This window comes from Lepisosteus platostomus, chromosome 8 (assembly GCF_059453375.1).
Source record: "Lepisosteus platostomus isolate fLepPlt1 chromosome 8, fLepPlt1.hap1, whole genome shotgun sequence".
NCBI classification, from domain to species: Eukaryota; Metazoa; Chordata; class Actinopteri; order Semionotiformes; family Lepisosteidae; genus Lepisosteus; species Lepisosteus platostomus.
The window spans coordinates 4,804,108-4,819,092 of NC_142618.1; positions in this window are offsets into that span (position 1 = coordinate 4,804,108).

The window sequence follows — 14,985 nt, forward strand, 5'->3', positions numbered from 1 at the left end:
CGTCTCCTATTAAATAAGAAAAGCCTAGAGTAATATCGCAGGACTAGGAGGAGCGAATTATAAGCATATTATATAGCTGACAAACAGTTACAACTTCAGTTACAATTCAGGATTATCAGTGGAAACGGGGAGCATGTCTAAAATCGCTTTAATCTGAAAACGATATTGTTTGGTAGAGTAAATAGGAGAGTCACTGTTTCTTAAATCCTAATTTACTGATACATTGACAGAAGCCTGGATTTGTCGGGAGAATATTGTCGACTGCGTTGAGGCTTATAAGAGTAAACCTAGATAGAGCGTTAACGTGTCAAGGCAAGATAGTCCAGCAGTTTCACAGTGTGGAACAATTCTAAGTGACCTTAAAGTGACCTTGAAAAGCTCCCATACATTTTCAATCCTGTGCCTTCCATAAAGAGATATCACCGACTCTGCAGAAGGTCTGCTAAAGTCCAGCTGCGCGTTTGTACAGAGTCATGGGGATCAGAGCTCTGCCTACGCATGTCTTCAAGGTTAAACTCCTACAGCAGGTTTTACTGCATGTCCTTGGTGATTAAGTGAGGGTGAAGGTCAAACCGTACATGTTCAGTTTCAGCATGTACTGTACAGTATGTTTTTGTACAGCTATACTTCTAGAGAGGTAAATACTGTTTCTTTTTCAAAACTGACCTGAAATAATAAACAACTCAAATACACAGAAATAAGGATTATTAAAAAAAAAAGATCTTGCGGAAGCATTGGTGTATGTACGTCTTGGAAACCTAAAAGTAACTTCTGCCTTTATGGGCCACAATATTAAGTGGTCTTGCACCTTGTGCTTTTGAAGGAAGTTGTGCACACTGGAAATGTCTGGAATGAGGCATTCTAAAACGGGTTGGCCCAGTCAATTTGATGTGCCTCCATTGCTAACATATCAGGTGTTTTGAAATGTGGCATTATGATATGTGAGATATCATGAGCAGCGTCTGTTTGACATTCAGATGTACTGCCCCCTGGTGGCTAAAGGATCAAAAGGCACTCAGGCACTTACTGTACAGGTAATATAGAAGTCATTTTAGAATAGCATCTTGTCTTCTTAAGACATAGTTTTCTACATCTGCCTGTACTTAAAGTTTTAGTTGGCATGAAACTTGTCTATTTATTGCTGTCTAAGGTTCAGAAGAACTGTTTTTTGGCAGTGCACCTGGATCAGTTCTGCAATATTTTGAAAATGACCTAAAAAAGCTCTAAGATAAAGCTTTCTGCTGTAGTACACACGGTTAATTTCTTTGACATTTTAGCTTTTTTACAAAACAGGGCATAGATGTAGATGAAAGCAGAATAGGAAAAAATGATGTATAATGTGTAAAGATTTCTTTTGGTTAAACAAATCCATATCAGAAAATGGTAATAGCTGTGAAACGAGTCTGTTCTGAAAGTCTTTTAGCATTCCTATCATGAAACACACAAAGTGTCAGATTAGTATATATAGAAATTAGACTGTATTATTTAATTTGTTATTTCACCTAACTGTCCTTTATCATTAGTATATTTTAACAAATAATCCTGAAGTAATACATTTTGTGGCCGCGTTCCAGTTTGGTCAGACCACAAAACATTTTGGCAGAATCCCTTTAGTGATTAATTGTTGCTGTTTTTTTCGCAATGGCTTACATCGTGTCCAGCTACCACACAGGCCAGGTCTCACCAGCACATGCACACCTTGACCAGCCTTGACCATAAAGTTCAAAGTTGCTGTTGCCCTCTGATCAGTCTCCTTCTTGCTTGGTCACCCGGTTCAGATCTAGGCAGGGTCCTGTTGGTGCCGTAAACCGAGAGGTTTTGTAATACCTCTTTTTCGCCAATCGTTGACATATTCATTGAGATGCACTAGCCAGAAGAGGAGACCTACAGTAGCAGCTGATTTTACTCTGAAGTAATCAGAATCACTACAGTACAGCAGAGGTGGGGAGTAATTGTGTGATTTAGAAGGCGTCTGGTCATACCAGAGCTAATTTACAGTTGCTGGTACAGAGAGGTGTATACTCTTATCCAGCTGATTTACCTGGTTGTCCTTGAGCATTTGTTTTTCACTTGCAGCTTGTGTGCTAAAATGGGTAAATAAAGATCAAATAAATTCTGATTTAACATGTCTGGATTTCAGGCTGTTAGACCATAAAATGTGTTACTCTGCAAAGGGTGTGTAGACTTTCTATTGGCCCTGTGTGTTACTACTGTTGAGGTGAATCGTTTTTCACTCTGTATATGTTCGCGAGTCTAACTTGTTTGTTCATCCAGCGTCAATACACCGTGCAGTGCTATACTGAAAATGATTAATAAGGTAATACTTTATTATAATGAAAGACATGCTTCATTAATTTTCATTAAGCAACAAGTAAGCAAAGTTCAAAGAGTTGACAGTCTCTGAATTTGGGATGTGCAGCATTAGAGATGCAAAGAACAGCACCAGGCCACATTTTAATTATACTTATTATATTAGAGTGGAAGAACTCGCTAATCCTGAGCTGCAGCTCCTGCTTTCCTTTTTTAGCCTGAGACTAATGTAATTTAGATGACATGATAACGGTGCTCTACATTCTCTGGAGGAAGACAACAGGGGAAGCCGCCCTCAAGGCAGACGGCTTCAACAGCTGTTTGCCAGCCAGATTTTTCTCTTCCACATTCGTACGTTAAAGAATAGTAGCAAGATACTTAAATTCTGTGATTAATGGTTTGATATTTATTGATTGGAATGAAGTTTTCCAAGTAATAACCATTACATTGACATCCTGTACAAAACTGCATAATCCCAAAACATCGATTAATTCAAGACATTTTGAAAATGCTTTTTTCCAGATCATTGTTTTCTCCTAATTTACCATGCTTTTATGGCAGATGTTGCAAGACAGCTTTAATCTTAGACTTTGAAATACATCCCCTTCCTAATCTTAAAATTACCTCAGTGTTCCTACTAAACTGCTTTTCCTTTCAGCTCATCTGGTGCTTTATTTTCTCTTTCACTTCTTTAAAAGAAGACCGTTTTAAACACGAATAGGCAGTTACACTAATAATCATAGTGAAACGAAGCTGTTTTTTCTGAAGGTTATTTTGCGACACAGTTCATTTCTCATTTTGCAAATTATAGTTTTTGTGTCATAAAGGAAGGGAAATCTAATCAACAGTAATTGTTTATCATGTACTAAAATGACTTTATTTCAAATTCCTTCTGAAGATGACTAAGAAAATACAACCACTGTGGGCTTTTTATTCAGCACTGGATCAGGACTACAAAGGGAAATCATCATATAAACGCAGCCGTTTTGTTTTCTGTGACTGTATTGGGTGAAACTCACAAAATGCTATTATGACATTTACTTCATGATTGTAGAGAATCTGTCAATTTTATACTATAAAACATGTGCTATGCACTATTACACAAGCTCTAACATAACGGACAGCTTGAGTATTTTATTTTGTGAGCCAAAGGCGATATGGAGTCGGAATGATGTGTAAATTAAAAGGTGTAGGGTATTTAATTGAATGGTATTCCAAGGCTTACACATACAAATTAACATGAGGGTTGTTGATTCATCAGTCACTTGCCTACTGTTGAGGCAGCATGAGTATTGTAATCTGTTTTCCTTCTCTAATATCACCCCAGGCTATGTCTGCACAACATTAGGAGCACACCACATGTGATTCATTACTAGAAAAATCAATGTCCTCTTACTTGTTGGCGTATAGTTTTCTTGGTGTTGGGATCATACAAACTGTGAAAGATGCAGTGCTCTGTCCAGATTATTTTGTCAAGTCAAGAAACAATATTTTATTTTTGAGTATTTCCGTGCATGCATTTAATCATATTAGAACAAAAACTTCTGGGATATTTACTTTAACTAACTAAGCCTCTATGCGTTGGTAACTCAGAATGCATTCACTTAAAAAAAAATAATTGTAAAGGTTAGTATGTGAAGTCTGCGACCCATTGAGTTCACCAAATTCTTTTGATGGGCTCTGACCATCCTGTTCTGTATCCACTTTGTCTATTCTTGTGTTATTCAGGCTTGAGCTTTTCTTCATCAGTTTCTTCATCCGTCAAATCCATTTGTCAGTTGTTCGAAATCTGGGCTTGGCCAGTCACATTTTTTTTCCTGTTCCTCTCCTGATGAACTCCTTGAGTGCATTGACTGCGAGCTTTGGGTCATCGTCCAGCTGCAAGGTGAAGCCCTGCCTTATACAGGAAGTATGGCAGCATTTTCTTCTCCATAAGCAGGCCAAATGTTTCTGTGAACTTCAGAATTCTTTCTGCTGCTGCCGCTGTCTGTTACATCTTCAATGAAGAGCAGTGAAGCAGTTCCAGAGGCAGCCGTGCCTGCCCAGGCCTGCCCAGGCCATGATGTTACCTCAAGCACGCTTGACACATGTGTGATCTTTGGAGCATCTGCAGGTTTTTTCTTTCTCCCCACTTCAACCTTTCCTTCACTTTGGGGGAAATGCATCTCTTGGTCTCATCTGTCTATGAAACTTTATTGTGAAACTTTCCCGGCTCATCCTAGTCCTTCGGAGCCTATTTTGAAAAACTTGGTGGAGTTAAAATCGGGGTGTGGGCATCCAAGAAATACTTTTCCTTGCAATCACATGACTTTTTTTTCCATCAGTAAATTGAGAATCTTAAATGCATAGGAATACATTTGAGTTTCTGGTACACTGTAGATTTTTTTCTCCAGTTTCTGACAGCTGAAAGAATATAGATTCTTTTCTTGATGGACGTTGTTGACGTAACTGCTAAAGTTTGTCGTGCAATTCAAAGCTAAGTAACAGAGGCCAAAAAACTTTTATGTTTATAAAAAATGTTTTATTTTGCTGATAAAAACAACAGGCAGTTTTGAAAAATATCAGCACCTGTAAATGTAAATTGTATTGTTTAAGGTGTCTAGTAATGACTTGAGCTTGGTTCACAGACCTATGAGTTAATGATGTGTAACTTAAAGGGCAAGAGGAACTTCTGCTGTTCAGTGCATCTCATTAAAATAAAAAATCTTTGTGTTTGGAGTATTTTGAAGAATAAAAGTCACATGATAAAACATCCTAACTGTCCTGTGGATAATCTTAACATTATTGCTCCCCAAACCATGTACTGCTGGCAGTAGTTTTCTTTCCTCATTTATCACTGAACCTGGGTAACCAATGAGTATAAGAAGTTCACAGTAACTTTATAGTTTGCTTCATTTTAGGTAAACATCCCCCCATTCTCTAACCATCTGACACATCTGACACAGGGTCACAGTGGAGCTGGAGCCTATCCAAGAAGTCAGTGAGCATAAGGCAAGGTACACTGGACGGGACGCCAGCCCATCACAGGGCAAATACACAGACACACACTCACACCAGGGGCAGTTTTCTCAGAAGCCAGTTAAACTACCAGCATGTTTTTGGAGGTCCAGAGTTGAGCCCAGGATCCCAGTGCTGTAAGGCAGCAATGCTAACTACTGTACCACCATACCACTCTAATGTAAAATGAACATTTAAACTGTAAACACTATTTTTGTTTTATGGGAAACACTTCTTGGTTTTATCTCATCCTTGTTAACTCATACAGGAGCCTTAACTCCACTGGAAAGAACAAAAACTGCTTCTAAATTGTGACTGGTACAGGTTTTTACAGGCTGACACATTTCTTTCTCCTCTTACAAATAATGGATTTAGAATCACCCAGACCAATTATTATTAAGATTATTATGATGATTATTATTATTATTATTCAAAACTTTTTAAATTTAAAGAAGGATAGATACTATTACCGCAATATAGAATTTCCTCGTCGGTTCACATTTGTTCAATGTCTTTTGAACTTCTTACTCAAAATGGTCCTTAGTTAATAATTAAAAAGAACTGCTTTAATGGGAACCTCGGGGGCTCTCTGTGACCAAACCAGCTTCGATTCCCTGTGTTTTACATGGGCTAAGCTGCACTGCAGCAGGAGCAGCAATATCAAACCCTTTGCACACAGACCTGTTCTCATTGAATGTTGGGATTCACAGTGATTTATTAGGGGTGTTCTTATGAAATAAGACTCTTGACATCGGCTTGATGGGGAAAATGCAATATGTTATGCAGCAGCACGGAGTTTCTGTTAAAATATTTATGCTGAGGACAAAGGAGGGATTTTAAAGAGCCAAATCTTGGATGCTTGGTTATGGACTTCATTGTCATTAAATAGTCTATTTATGATTCTCTGTGTTACTAGCATTACAGTGTGCTAGAAAAAGATGCTACTGATATCCGCGCTGGAGCCAGTGGGGAAGACTCGCATCACACCTCTGGGGAATATGCTCGGGTGATGTTGGAGACCGGGGTTATCAGCTGAGGCATAGAGGCTAAAAAAACAAGTAGAATGTCATTTTAATTTGCTACACTGTCATCTCGTCGTTTTCTTGGAGCATGCATCTTTAAGAGATGTGCATCTCTTGGACCCTATTCACTCTTTTGTGTCTTTTAGCAAAATGAGTTAGAACTTTTAATTCTAGGCAGTACATGTGAACACCTTCCTTAACACAAGAATTGAAATCTCGCATCAATACATCAATTCTGACCATCGCTACTTGAAGACTGTTATCACATTTGTAGCGGAAGGTTATTGCGAGTCATGATTTAGAAGAGTCGCAGACATGAGCTTGCACATCCCATACAGAACAAGAGGCATGCAAGATTATTTTGTAAAATTAACAAATGAAAACAGTCGTGTGATGTGAGTTAATTTTGTGTAAATAAGTATTTCTATTGATATTCATTGAACTGCATTCCCTTGATTGGTATTGTATGTAAAACAACGTCTTCATTTGATTACTTGTAAAACAAGTATCTTGTAAAATCTTGTATGACATCTTGTAAAACAACGTCTACTGTATTTACTGTATTTTTTTGCATTATTGCAGTGACTATAAAACTATTAGCCCATGGATGTATGGAAACAGTAGGCCACATGATTTGTTGTTACCATAGTTGCCTTTGAAAGTTTTAGCACGTGTGTGTGTGTATATATATATATACAGTATATATCCGTGACCCTCTTTTTGTATCATTCTAATAATCCGTTATGATAAAACAAGCTGGGCGTGTCATTAACCTTTCAACTTGTGTGGCTTTTGGGGATATAAGAACTGCTCAATTGACCTTGGAGAAGTATATTTCCTACATTTCTTTTCCAGTGACTTAACTTTGATTTAAATAAAAAAAAAACCTATACATACCACATGTGCAAAATAAGACTATAAACCTTGTCAAAATGTTGCTTTCTTGTTCAAGATCTGTATATTAAGTTTGTAAGCCTAGGGTATAACTGTAACTACTGGTTTTGTTGTGTTCCCCTAGTAAATTTTAATATTTAATGAAGTATTATAATATTACAGAAATGATATCAAATAAGTTTAATAGTTTGACTTTATGGTTTAATGTTTGAAAGGCCACAGTAAATAAGCATCCAAACTGTGAAAGCAATCAGTGACATACAGTACTGACAAACCCATCGCTCTCATATAAAGGTGTGTCCTATGTCATCAGTTCTGAATTGCAGCTCTGCCATGACCTCTGGTACACTTTTTCCCAGAAGTCAAGGTTCTGTTTAGGATTTGAAGGCCTTAGTAGTTTTCCCAAGACCTTATTTTTTCTCCATTAGGAAATGCAGTTTCTTTAAATTTGTTGGTACAGAAGAAAATAAGCTGTGTTATGGAACTATAAATCAACTAGGGAGTCATGAAATGTAAGCTTAAGAGCATGTAAATAGATGTTTACGACGGGGTAAATTGCAAAACAAGTCTTCTTCAAAGTATCTCAATATTGACGTATTGAGCTGCCAAGAGTCTGCACTGAGAAACTAGAAATATGAGATGACTGGTTCTTTCTTATTAAACTAGCAGAATCCATTGGAATGAAATGTATGTGACGTTTATGAATTGATTGAAATGCTGTATTTGCGTGTTCTGTGTGTTAAAGGTTTGCAGTTTGTCCTCATTTATTAGATAACCTTGTTTTTCCTCTTGTTTTGAGAGGTTTTTAAATTGACTGCCTTAAATGCCTCTCTCATGCCTGGTTTTATATACTCCTGGAAATATATTCTAAAGTGTTCTGCACCATTTTTTTATTCTTCCACAAATCCAGTATTTCTCTCACTGGTATCACTTTTGAAAATTATATACTGTAGGGGTTTGGAAAAAGTGCAATTTAGATCTTATGTTGTACACGTAAATTCTTGTGTGGCTTGAGCTTTGTCCTGAATTCATGTCCTGCCATTAATCATGCGTGTTTGGACTTGGTACTAATTAAAAAAGGACAAGTACGATTCTGAATGCTGTGTTAAAACAAAATAGCTTTATTCAGCTTCCATCTCACAAGTTGATAATATAAATTACAATAATAATTTTACAAACCACTTTCCTAACAAGGAGTAACATTTGCTGCTTCTTGTTATTTTTAATTGATTTAATATTTTTATGCAGTAGTTGATTTGAGTTACAGTACATATCACAAGAGGAAGCAAGGACAAGACGGTCTTTTCATTCAAATCCGGTGCTGTCACAGTTCTGTTCCAGATGATGGATTAGAGTGCCACCTGTGTTTTAACATGGTCAGCTTTGGATCACACTGTTTTTTTTATGAGACAGAGGACAGGTGTTCTGTGAGGTTTGCTACAATCCCGCCTGTCAGTTTCCATTCTATACAGTCCTCTTTAAACGGGGTCAAATAATCAGAAGTGGAATTAAAAAAAACAAACGATCCTCTCTAGTACTTGACAACTGGTAATGAAGTCCAAATCATTTGAAGACAATATTTGAGTGCTGGGGTTTTCAACCCATGGCCGCAGGAATTCAATTACTGTTTCTTATTGAACATGTACATACGTGAAATTGTGCGCTTCAAGGTATTCACAAAATCTAACATGGTGGACCATAATATTTTACCCCTAAAGCAAATATCATACTAGCCTTTTCAGGTATGGTAATTGTATGTGTCACTTCTTGTGGTAATGCATAGGATTTTAGATGAGAGGTGCATAAGCTTATAAATGTCTCTGTTACTTGGCTCATATTGTATGCAGCAAGAGAAAAAATCAATAATGGCCTGGGAGAGACGAAGAATCCATCCTTCGTGATGTCCTTGCTTGTCTCAAGTAGTACAGTAGCTCTGGAAAGCAAACAACAGAGCTGTGGTGCCGGCTGGAGGAAAACCACTGCCCTAATTACTAGGAGCCCCATGAGCAGCTGATCAGAAAGGGGTAGTACTTGTGCATGACTGGGTAAAGATTCCTCAGACAAACCTATCCTGGAAATCCTGGCAACAATTAGCCAGTTATATTATTCAGCTGGAAAGTCCCGGCAGCTGATGGTAAATGGGAGTGAATTGGGCCAGTCCCCTCCCCCAAGCTATAGGCTCATTCTCTCCAAGCAAAGCCCAGTGGGGAATACTTTAGGAAAATTAATAAAAAAATACATCTATTTTAGTACACAGTATTTAGCAAGTGGAAAACACTATTTCGAATCATCATCAGTTTTAATAGTCCCCTGGGTTGTATATTGTAATTTCCCTTGTATTTATGCTGTGAGGAACTGTTAAAAGACAAAATGCAGGAAGAAGACGCAAAAAGTCACAAAAGTCATGAATTTAATGTTCCTTTGTTCATATTAAAATGGTCAAAAGATTTATGTTCAGGGGTGTCTTGGAGGTTAATTGGTCAGAGTATTTGATACATAATGTGTTTCATCGGCGAGCTGCTGGATGATGAGATTGTATTAAAAGCGGTACAGTAGGGTCTCACCATTCGTCCATTCTCAGCACGGCATTCGTCCCCTTATTTACCTATAGGAAAAATAATGAAATGCCTAACTAGCGTGAAATATGAAATTTGTGAATGACCTCATAGCTTATAATGACCCCTTATTTAGTCTTCTAATGAGTAAACTTATTATTACACTTAAAATGTTTAAAACATTTCGAGAAGCCCCATTCTGTCCATCTCATCAAGTTGACGGGGAGGAGGTATCGGCGGATCACATGGCCGCAGAAGAGTTTCCCAGGAAGCCGACGGGGCTTGGCAGATGGAAAGGAGACAGGCTGGACCAGGTCCTCAACGCAGGTGAAACGGCCTTGTTCTGGAAGGAAGTGCCCAGGCAGACGTGCATCTTGAAGGCGGAGAGGCAAGCGCCAAGATCATGATGCGGCCGAAGACCAGGTGACTTTACCTCTGCGCGCGCGTGCGTCCGGTCACATGGTCAAGACATACTGGCTGCACCCGTCTGTGAATCCCGGGCTTGACGTGTCAAGAATGAGGAGCTCTAGCCTGTCTGTTGGCAGTCGGGTAGGAAGGTCTGGTTTCAGAAGTGAGTTGTACTCGTGGGTAGGATGAGGCTTGCTCACCAGCCCGAAGACTCAGTTAACGTGGTGTGTGGAATTTGAAATTCACCTCCCAGTCCGGCAAAAGTTCTTGCTCACATCGCAACCCAACAATGTCCAAATGTGACCCTCACTCGCCACTAATCCCCGTGATAAGAAAACGTTTGTGAACCTCTTAGGATTTTCTCACATTTCATATTTTTTAAATAGAATAGATTAAGATCTAATAATAACTACTAACAGTGGATAAAGTTAATTTGAGGAAACAAATGGCACAAAACAGGATACTCTCTCAAAATGTATTTATCCTCAAACGATGCACCATTCAATATGAACCTTTAGATTCAGTAACTGGTGGCACCCCCTTGAGCTGCAATGACTGCAGCTAGATGTTTTCTGTAGTAGTTTCTGGCTTGCTATGCTTCCACGAACACCACTCTTTCTCGGTTGTTTTCTGATGGTTGAGTCGTGAACAGTCACCTCAGCCAAGGCGAGAGTGGGGTGCAGTTCCCTGGATGTTACTGTGGAGTTCTTTGTTACTTCCTTGATGATTTTCTGGCTTGAGATTTGGGTAGGAAGACCGTTTCTGGGTAGAGTGATGGTTGTCTTGAACATTCTGCATTTGTAGACTGGCAGTAAATAAGTGGAGCCCCAAATCCTTAAAAGAAATGCTTTTATAACCCTTTCTGGGCTGATGAGCTCCAGTAGCTTTTTCCGAAGCCCTCGGGGATTTGGTGAGATTGTGGTGTGACTTGCGTCTAAACACCATACTCGCAACGTCTTGGGTATTTACATAGGGTTCAGAAATTCAGCTCCAAGATCTACCTCATTATTTATAATCACATCACTTTATTAACCCATTACAATTTCTTGCATTAGGAATGATCTTTTCGCAAACCCCAGCTTGCTCTCCATGAGACACACAGATGGTGGTCAGAGTGCAGGGTCAGCCATTTATACAGCACCCCTGGAGCAGTTGGGGTTAAGGGTCTTGCTCAGGGGCCAAACAGAGTAGGATTCCTCTGCCGGCTGCGGGATTTGAACCGGCAACCTTCCAGCCACAGGTGCAGATCCTCAGCCCCAGAGCCACTGCTCTGCCCCCCAGTTAAACACCTGTTTCTAATATTTCTTTGACTTGGAAAATGAAATGAGAGATTCACTTGCTTTTTTACATCCCCTGCACCTTAATTACACATTGTTTGTCTAATCCATACATGAATGCGTTTCAAGAAACAAGGAATTGGTTACTATAATTCCTATTGGATATTGACATAATGTCTGGTTTTAATTCTAAAAGGCTGTCTATGTAAGGCTATGACATTTTCATATTTATTTTTGTCTGCACTGTGTATGCTTTTACTTTAAGTTAAAAAAAAACGATGCAAGTGATTAAATGATCTTTAGAGAGAAGTCCTTAGAGAAGGCTCTGAATCAGGAGCTCTGACTTATCGGTTGCAGGGATGTGTTAAATACTGTACAACTGTTCTGTCTGATTTTTTGCTGAATGAGTTGCACACTGAGTTTTGGAGTATACAAAAAAACTTAAATCAATATAAGCAGAGCTCATTGTGTGTCTGTGGGATATGTCTCCTGTGATGGATATTTTAGGAATCTGGTGTTCTAAATTTTTTTCAGAATTGCACTGCCAAGCCCTGCATATGTTAGAAAAATGTTTTCTTACGGAATGCCACAGCCATGAAACTCCTGCTGATTTAATGCTCAGTGCTCTATTTTGAACATGGAGTATTTAAATGGCTGTACTGCTCTCTTTAAAAGGCAAGAGGTCTGTTAACATATCAGGATATTAAAAGGCCTTCAATAATTAATAAGGAAGGGAATGTGACCTAGTTTCATTAACAGTATTTGTACAATACTCAGGCCCCTAATTAGATGAGTGGTGGAATTTACCTGTTGTGCAATTCGGTTGGTTTCTTCCAGTTTGTTTTTGCTCGTTTCACTTATTGGCCAGTAACTGATCTAAATGTGATAGCATTTCAATGTATTCAGCATCTCTTAATAAGAAAACTAGAATAGTCTAGAAGGAATGTAAGAGGGATCGCAGTGTAGCAGTGTTTCACAGTGAACAGGAGCCACTCCTTTGCACAAAGTGTCAGAGTCTGTGATAAGCTACCTCGCCATATTGTTGAAGCCAATAACTTGACTTCTTTCAAGAAAGAGGTATTAGATTGATAAAGCAATTGATCTATTAGATCAATGACTAGGAACCAAAAACTAAATGAGTTAGATTGCCCAGATGGCTTCATTTTTTTTTTTTTTTCATGTATGACTTATGGCAAACTATTCCAAGCACCAAGCATTGATCACTCTAAAAATATTCTTTTACATGGGCTAAAGCTTCTCCAAATAAGTTTCCATTCATTTCCAGGGTCAAGTCCTAATTGGAGGTTAGTCAAATTCTACTGCACTGTAACTTCCTTCCCCTGATTCTTGCACATACTGTACTACCACGCTTGTGCAACTGTGAAAAAGAAACGTGATGTTTCACAATTAGAAAGAAAACTAGACACAACCTTAAATACATTTAGTGCTGCCTCTTGGTTCTCCTGCCTTAAGGTGGCAGATTCAGAGAGCATATTTCCCTAACTTTGTCACTTTGAGCATTCCATGACAGTCACATTAAACTTTTTTCCATCAACATGTATGCATTGCCAAGAGATGGAACAGGCAGAATGAGTTTTTCCGTTACATTGCGACTGTTGTTCTCATATGGATGTTTCTTGTTTTCTACTTATCTTGTCCATGTATTGCAGCTGTGATCATGTTGTAAATGAACCCTTCAATGTAGTTTGTTACTATGGTGTTTTCCTGCAGCACTCCGTCAAAAGATTGCTTCAGCTCACAAAGTCAGTTTTAAGCATAAACTCATTTTGTTGGTTGTCTCTTTGTTTGTATTTTCCTGGAAGAATAATTGGATTTGACATTATGTCAATGGAGCTGTCATGACAATTAGTAGTAGTTTGAAAGATTTTACAGGAGTTAACGGTGAGCTGAAATCCTTTTGAATTGTTGTTTTTTTTAATTGATAGAACGAAGAAAACATAAGACCTCAACAATTTCATTGATAAATTAAATCTGTAACATTCACGTTTCCCAATATGGGAATGCGTTATGAGATGTAAAGATGAAAAGATTCCTGAGGAAGTTTATTATTTCTTTTTTATTTTATTTACATCCAGGTACTAAGTCAGGAATTTATTAAAGACAAGCCACCAGGCTGGATGGGTCAGAAACACTGCAATATCACTTTATTTCAGCAAACGACCTACACGTATATTAAGACATATGGGATTCACTGAAAAGAGTTCAGATTAATAAATGGATTTGGATTTAACTTTAGTCTAATTTAGTTGAGCACTCATTTTAAAAAAAGCCTCAATTAAAAATTGTAAATGCAAACCTTATAATCTTCATTTGTTTATGTGATGTACTGTAGATCTTTGTTTACTTTACAGCAGATCGTTGTTAACGCCAAGAGAATTTTCCATACAAAAGACAGCTTTTAGATGTGCACAAAGGCCTTACAGTCATTACAATATCAAAGTGTAATGGTACTCCAGACGCCATCTTAATTTTATGTTAAAACAGCATCCGTCTAATTAAGGTACAGTATTCTTAATAGCAAGTGATGCCTATACTGTATAGTTGACTATTTTATCTGTATTTATTTTGAAACAAGTATTGTATACTATTTAAATACATTAGAATAACAAGTATAGATAAAATAAGTATCAGATTTCAGTCATTTATTAGTCTGATAAAGCTTTAAATATACAATCCATGTGTGTTAACGTGTGTTTCAGTAGAACATTGTATTATATGCTGTATTGTGTATACTTTGTGGTGTTGTAAAACTTTTGTAAAATACTGTGAAGGTTTCATTTCTGTTGTTTCGTCGGTCATGGCAGTTTGTTCTCATTGATCCTTTCTGATCGCACAAGTGCTTGATGACAGCCTTTGTGCTGCTCAGACAGCCTTAATGTCTCTAAAGAGGACTGTCTGGTGACACTTGAAAAGCGTGGTAGACGACCTCCGGATCGTTAAGTCTGCTCCAAAGAAAATAAAAAAAAAAAAAACATATGGGGTGCTTATAAATTCTGTCAACTGAAGCAAACAAATTTCTTATGCAGACAAATGGACCTCTGTGTGTCATATTCACATAGATAATGAGAGCAGACTGATATCACCCTTTTTCATCCAAAGGATGTGCAGTGCCTTCCTAAAGTTGAAACATCTCCAGTACATGGTGATACTAATGCTGACAGTGGGGAAAATGTTACTCATATGCTCATTTTTCAATATAGCATTTGACAGCTATACATAGTTGTTAGTTTTTAAAGTACTTTTGAGAACACTTTAGGTTGCAGTTGTATACTAATTCTGAATTAACTTTTGATTTTCCTTTTCTTCCATTGATTATTTTTTGTCTGCCTTGCTTTCCGTGCTAAACATTGCGAAATTCACTCAGATGTGTTCTTTTTCTTATAAGAAAGGGTGTAAATGGATGCAAATCCTACAAATGTACACAAGCTGGTAAAATTAGAAAACTGGTACGAAAATATGTTTTCTGATAATATGTACAGTTGTATAATAATAGTCAAAATG